The sequence below is a fragment of the Lotus japonicus genome, chromosome 1 (assembly GCF_012489685.1).
Source record: "Lotus japonicus ecotype B-129 chromosome 1, LjGifu_v1.2".
Taxonomy (NCBI): Eukaryota; Viridiplantae; Streptophyta; class Magnoliopsida; order Fabales; family Fabaceae; genus Lotus; species Lotus japonicus.
Window position 1 is genome coordinate 136,532,894 of NC_080041.1, and position 8,203 is coordinate 136,541,096.

The window sequence follows — 8,203 nt, forward strand, 5'->3', positions numbered from 1 at the left end:
GACAATAAATGAATAAATATGTTTCTGCAGGGTACCCCTCTTAATTTTTCTAATTTTCCTCATATATTATTTTGTGTGTTTATTTGGAGGTCTTAGTAAATACATTAAATTATCATACAGTCAAGAAAAATAAATTTGAAATTTGTATTTTCATTTGATATGTTTGTTAGTGATGAAGAGATTGGATAATTTACACGAAACATTAAGTTTAAATTATGATCACTGACTGTTGTGCATAAAAACAAATTGTGTATGTTTGACACCTTGACATTTAGTTTTTGGCTCCACCTTGACTTGTATATATATAAGAACTTTAATGTATAGTTAGTCATACACACAATAGATCGATATAGTTTTTTTTTTCTTCTGAGGTATCTCTTCACAACTAACAGTCATGAGATTAATTTTTTGAGACTCTAAAATCACATTAAATGAATAGACTTCTCTCAACAAATGTTTCTTCATACGCACCGTCCAAGAATCGAACCATCTATTAGATGCTTAAGGAGTTTAAATATCGGGTTAAATATGTTCTCCGTCCCTGAACTTTGAGCGAGATCTGATTTCCGTCCCTCGCCGGAAAATCTTCCTAGCGCCATCCTCAAACTCAATTGTTTGTACGGAAATCGTCCTTGCCACCGATATAGCTCCGGCAGCCGTGGCCAGGTGTCCGTTTGGAGCTGATGTGGAATTTTTTTAAAAAATAAATAAATAAATAACATAATTAATTTATAATAAACCCCCCAAGTCTTTCCTAATTTAATTTCTAAACCCTTAATTAAAACTAACACTAACCAAATATTTTTATTTGTGATTAAGCCCCAAAGTTTAAACTAACTTAATTTCTAACCCTAAAATTAACTTCTGCCAATCAAGGTGTTTCAGAAGATCAACACAAACCGAACTTGGTATTTCTATGATCTCAGCATCTTCAGAAGGTGCTTTCATTCCTCTAATTACATTTGTAAATAATTTAAATAAGAAGAACGAACAATTAAAAACAATTCCAACTGAAAGTTTATTAAATGAAGTAAGACAAAGGCACAAAAGAGGAAACCCATCAGTAGTAGAAAGATGAAGATGAACTGTAGTAGGAAGATGTAGATGAAGCAGTAGCATGACCAAACCCCAAACCCAAATCAATGAAACCCTCAAACCCAAATTAGTGAAACCCCCAAACCCAATTTAGCACAAAACCCAACCAAGATGTCGCAAACCCATATGAGATAGATTCGGTGCATCTTCCCCGATGACATGCCTCAAGTACTCGCTTTCAATCTCTCCTCTGGATGCTTCGATTTCATCGTTTCCCCTCTGGTGGTGGGCGAGGTAGGGGCGGTGGCTGTCGGTGTTGAAAATGAGGTTGGGGGCAGTGGCTGAGGTTGAAGGCTGTGGCTGTGGGGCTGGGTTGTGGGTTTCTGGGTTTGGGGGATGGCTAAATATTTTAGTGTGGCGTTGAGGTTGGAGGCGGCGGTGGGTGTGGTGATGAGTGTGGTGGGTGGGGGAAGAAGAAGATGATGAAGAATGAAGCTCCTGGGAAAAATGATGATGAAGATTGAAGGTGAAGATTATTCTGGAAAATTAGGATGAAGATTGAAGAAGGTGAAGAAGATTATGCAAAATGAGGTTGAAGATTGAAGAAAAGGGACCAAAAGTGTTATTAATTAAGTCTTATTAGTTTTGGGGTTAGAAATTAAATTAGTTAAGATTTGTGGGACTTAATTAAAATTAAATTATTTTTATTTTATTTTAAAAAAAATTACATGTCATTTCATTAAATGATGTGGCATGTCCACATAGGCCAAAAGTGACACTTGGCTACGGCGGCCGGAGCTAAATCGGCGGCAAGGACGGTTTCCAAACAAAAATGTCAGTTTGAGGATGGCGCTAGGAAGATTTTCCAGTGAGGGACGGAAATCAAATCTCGCTCAAAGTTCAGGGACGGAGAACACATTTAACCCTTAAATATCTACCGGTTGTACCACACCTTATTGGTATTGGTCGATATAGTTAATAGTTGGATTCATATATATTTATGGAAATAAATTGGAATGTTACTATAAAAAAAAAGATTGAAATCCAAGTTCTCTATTTGTCCTTTTACTTTACAAATGTAATAATACAAAAAGGATACGTATTGTATGATGTCATAAAAATGGTATGTATTATATTGTACTACCAAAATTAACTATTGCAAGTCAATTCCAGAGAAGACCCTTTTTATAATTGGGTGACATGGTTGGGACTAAATACTTAATTAAATCTTTTTTCAAATTCCAGGTTCAATTTATATAGAATGTGGTATGTGGTAGAAGCAATGTTAATGGTGTTTAGGATTTGGAAAAAACTTGTTTGATAGCATCCAGCCACAAGAAAAGAGGCTTCATATCCTCATGGTGAAAGTTAGAAAATTGGGGGCAAATCTTCAGGCTTCCCAAGATATTTCATGGAAGGCTATCCCATTGGCCATTGGATTAACACCTCAGTTGGGTTAGACTAGATAGTTCAAAATCTTTGGTAAATAATTGTCAGCAAAATTGTTTTTTCTTTTGTTCAAGTCCAAAAAATTCTTATTAATTTAGACATAGGTTATCGGTTCCGCATTGTATAATATAATTGTATGTATAAATATATATAAAAGAGGTTTTGATATGAAATACCCGCTTTTCTGTATCAATGGAATCTCATCATCCATACATAACAAATTGATGTGGTATATTCAAATCATAACATATGAAAATTAAAAAGTAGTAGAACTCATAGGGAAGAAAATCGATTTATGAATGGAATCAAAATTGTATAAATCAGGGAAAAATCAAAATTGAATGGAATCAAGTATTCAGTTATTGGGGAAAAAAAATCAAAATTTTATAAATTTAGGGAAGCCAACAGTAAAACAAAATTTAAGTGAATGACCCACACTAATTTCAACAGTTAAGTTTGTATGAGTTGGGTTAGATGTGAGTTTTTTCATCCAATCCAACTCTATTGTTCTAAAAAAAGCTGTTTTTTTTCATTGAAATGTGTGCTAATAATGAGATCATGATAAGATATTAAATGACAGCAAAATTAGGGACGTAGTAAGTGCAGGGATATCAGTTAGCCTATAATCATGCAATATCAATTTGGATAGTCAACTCTAGACATATCTTAGGAGTTTTTATTAGGTGAATCAATCTATAATCTGTATAGCCCAATCATAGGAGTTTTAGGGTGAAGTTTTCTGTATATATTGATATACTGTAGAGATGAATAACAGAATAGAATTTCTTCTGTCATATTATTTCTTTATGGTATCAAGAGCCAACTCCAGGCTTTGATTCAAAACCAGGGCAATGGCTACTCATGAAGAGGAGACTTCGAAGGAAGAACCTCGTAAGCAGGAAGATAAGATGGTGAAAAAGACTTCATCATCATATGATTTGAATTCTAACGACAACCCAGGAAACTTGATTACTCAAGTGCAACTTAAAGGGGAGAATTACGAAGAATGGGCACGGGCCATCAGATTGTCATTGCGGGCTCGAAGAAAATGGGGCTTTATAGAGGGCACCATTAAAGCTCCAGAGGAAGGCTCACCTGAGATGGAAGATTGGTGGACTGTACAGTCTATGCTAGTGTCATGGATTCTAAACACCATCGAACCAGATCTGCGTTCCACCATGTCTTACGTGGAAAACGCAAAAGATTTGTGGACAGACATCAAAGAAAGATTTTCTGTGGTGAATGGCCCAAGAATTCAGCAGTTGAAATCGGATTTGGCGAGGTGCAAACAGGATGGCATGACAGTGGTCGCATATTACGGAAAACTAAAAACCTTATGGGATGATTTGGCTAATTACGAACAGATTCCAGTTTGTAGTTGTAGAGGATGCAAATGTGACGTAGCCTCAAAATTGGAGAAGCGGAGAGAGGAAGAAAGAGTTCATCAATTCCTCATGGGATTGGATGATGCTATTTACGGAACTGTTCGATCAAACCTCCTCGCAACAGATCCACTACCCACTCTGAATAGGGTATATTCTACACTGATTCAAGAAGAAAGGGTGAGGACGATCACCCGAACCAAAGAAGAAAGAAGAGAAGTGATGGGTTTGGCTGTTCAAACAGGTGAACGAGGAGTTAAGGGAAGATGGGATGACAAGTCTGTGACTTGTACTCATTGTCATCGAGCAGGACATGAAGCAGGAGGTTGCTATCAACTCATTGGTTATCCTGACTGGTGGGGAGACAGACCAAAAAATGAAGGGAAAAATGGTGGACGAGGCAAGCAACTGCAGCAGCGATCAGGATCTGGACGAGGGAAAGGAGGGGCTGTACGCGCAAATGTTGTGCACAGTGGCGGAACAAGTACAGGAACCAAAATATCAGAAGGAGATGGTTCGGGTTTGGCAGGGCTTACTACAGAACAGTGGCAGGCACTGGTAGAGTTACTAAATGCTCAGAAAACAAATTCTAAGGACAAGATGACAGGTGAGTGTGATACCAATGCATGGATAATTGATACAGGAGCTTCCGACCACATGACTGGTAACCTGAATTGTATGCATGAAGTTCGTGATATTCAAAGTTGTCCAGTTGGACTTCCTAATGGACAATGTGCAACAGCAATCAAAGAAGGAAGTGTAGTGTTGGATAGAGGACTAAAACTAACTAATGTTCTCTATGTGCCTAAACTGGACTGCAATTTGATATCTGTTTCACAGTTAATAGATGAATTGAAATGTGTTGCTCAATTCACTGATAAGTTATGTGTTGTGCAGGACCGTACTTCGAGGATGCTGATTGGAGCGGGTGAACGAAGGGATGGGCTCTATTTCTTCAAGGGCATTCGAAGAGTGAGAGCTTGCAAAACTGTTGGGATGCATTCCATAGACATGTGGCACAAACGGTTGGGACACCCTTCCTTGAAGGTTACTAGACTAATTCCTGAAGTTAGTAAACATCAAGATAGCAATGTAGTGAGCAAAGCATGTGAAGTTTGTTTTAGAGCTAAACAAACTAGAGAGAAGTTTTCTTTGAGTGACAATAAAGCCAGTAGTACATTTGAATTAATTCATTGTGATTTATGGGGAGCATATAGAACTTCTTCCACCTGTGGTGCTTTTTATTTTCTGACAATAGTTGATGACTATTCACGTGCCGTGTGGGTATACTTGTTAGCAGACAAACGAGAAGTGTCCCAAACGCTTCACAATTTTTTTGCCATGGTTGATAGGCAATTTCATAAACAAGTAAAAATATTCAGAAGTGATAATGGGACAGAATTTACATGCATGAGAAAATATTTTTCTGATCATGGAATAATTTTCCAAACATCTTGCATAGGCACACCGCAGCAAAATGGGAGAGTGGAACGAAAGCATAGACATATCTTGAATGTCGCTCGAGCCTTACGGTTTGAAGGTAATCTTCCGATTAAGTTTTGGGGAGAATGTGTTTTAACTGCAGGATATTTAATCAACCGAACTCCTTCCAGTGTTTTGAATGGGAAAACACTATATGAGATGCTTCATGGGCAGCAACCTGCGTATGAACACCTGAGAATATTTGGCTCCCTATGCTACGCTCATAATCAAAAGAGGAACGGTGATAAATTTGCAAGTAGAAGTAAGAGGTGTGTATTCATTGGCTACCCATATGGCAAGAAAGGATGGAAGGTGTTCGATTTAGAAACAAAAGAGATTTTTGTCTCTCGAGATGTTGAATTCATTGAAGCTGAATATCCTTTCGCTAATGATGTCACTACTAGAGAAGACGTCCCTCCTAATAATTGGAGCTGCGAAGGAATGGTTGATGAAGTGTATGATGGTGTAATAGAAACAGATCACACAGGATGTACTGAAGAAAGTGGTACTGCAACCGTGGTTGATAAGGGGGGTGAGCCAGATTTAGAGTGTGATGAGCAGGTTGTTACTCCTCAGACGATGGACAAACAAGATGTGGTGCTCCCATCTACATCATCATCTGAGTCAATATTGGGTAGAGGACATAGACTCAAACAACCTTCTACTCGCTTGCGGGATTATGTGACAAATACTACTAGAAGATTGAGCCCATCCAACTGTTCATCCTCTCCAAAGGCAGACTCAGGTGCACCCTATCCCATAACTGATTATGTGAATTCTGACAAGTTTTCTCTTGCACATCGTGTATTTCTTGCATCCATTTCACAGGAAAAAGAGCCTATCTCTTATGCCGATGCAGTAAAAGACAGTCGATGGAGAGATGCCATGAAAAGTGAAATACAAGCACTAGAAAGCAATGGAACTTGGAAAATGACACAATTGCCTTTAGGAAAGAAGGCTCTTGGCTGCAAATGGGTCTACAAAATAAAGCATAAATCTGATGGAAGTGTAGAAAGATTCAAAGCCAGGTTAGTTATTCTTGGCAATCGTCAAATGGAGGGGATCGATTACACCGAGACCTTTGCACCTGTTGTAAAAATGGTGACAGTGCGCACGGTGTTGGCCATAGCAGCTGCACGAGCTTGGGAATTGCATCAAATGGATGTGCACAATGCCTTTTTACACGGTGATCTTGAGGAGGTTGTATACATGAAGCCGCCACCTGGTTTTCTTCCTCAACAATCTGACATGGTATGTAAACTTAACAAGTCCTTGTATGGACTGAAACAAGCGCCTCGTTGTTGGTTTGCAAAGCTTTCAACTGCATTGAAACACTACGGTTTTCAACAATCTCTCTCTGACTATTCTCTTTTCGTCTTGCAAAAACCGGGGGTACACCTTGTGGTATTGGTGTATGTTGATGATCTCATTATTACAGGCAATAATCCTGAAGCTATCACCAAATTTAAGGCCTATTTACATGCTTGTTTTCACATGAAAGACTTGGGGTCTCTCAAATATTTTTTGGGTGTTGAAGTGGCACGATCTTCAGCTGGAATTTTTCTTTGCCAACGAAAATACGCACTTGACATTATAGCAGAAACTGGTTTTTTGGGAGCTAGACCAGCAAGTGTTCCAATGGAACAGAACCAGCGCCTGGCACTTTCTGAGAGTTTGCCTTTTCCTCATCCTGATCAGTATAGGCGGTTAGTAGGCCGTCTTATTTATCTGTGTTTTACCAGACCTGAACTTTCCTACTGCGTGCATGTGTTGTCGCAATTTATGCAGGCGCCTAAACAAGATCATTGGGAGGCTGCTGTCCGAGTTGTTCGATATTTGAAAGGAAATCCAGGACAGGGAGTTCTTTTGCGTTCGGATTGTGATCTGCAATTATCTGGTTGGTGTGATTCTGATTGGGCGAGTTGTCCTTTAACTCGCAGGTCACTTACAGGATGGTTTGTTCTATTAGGATCCTCACCAATATCTTGGAAAACTAAGAAACAACAAACAGTGTCTCGCTCCTCTGCTGAGGCAGAGCATCGTTCCATGGCAGCTATTACAGGAGAATTGAAATGGCTCAAAGGTCTCCTTCGCAGTCTTGGTATCTCACATCCTCAGCCTATGCGAATTCACTGTGATAGTCAGGCTGCACTTCATATTGTAAAGAATCCAGTCTTTCATGAGCGCACCAAGCACATCGAAGTTGATTGTCACTTCATCAGAGATGAGTATATTGCTGGAGATATTGCGCCAGCTTACGTCCCTACGCGCGCACAATTGGCTGATATTTTTACAAAGGCCCTTGGTCCAACTCAGTTCACATCTTTGTTGTGCAAGTTGGGCATTTGTAATTTGCATGCACCAACTTGAAGGGGGGTAATGAGATCATGATAAGATATTAAATGACAGCAAAATTAGGGACGTAGTAAGTGCAGGGATATCAGCTAGCCTATAATCATGCAATATCAATTTGGATAATCAACTCTAGACATATCTTAGGAGTTTTTATTAGGTGAATCAATCTATAATCTGTATAGCCCAATCATAGGAGTTTTAGGGTGAAGTTTTCTGTATATATTGATATACTGTAGAGATGAATAACAGAATAGAATTTCTTCTGTCATATTATTTCTTTAGCTAATGTGGTTTATAAATGTATCCAAACACACTAAATGGTATTTTGGGGGGGGGGGGGGGGGACTAGATGATTCATTAACCTTTTTAGTTTTTAGCCAAATATCTGGTACGGTTGTAACTTCAGATACACCAACTTACCAGGTTGAAATACAAACTGCCTCCTACCTTATTAGCCTATGTTTATAGGTTAAAATATACTAAACTAGTGAGAATAACAG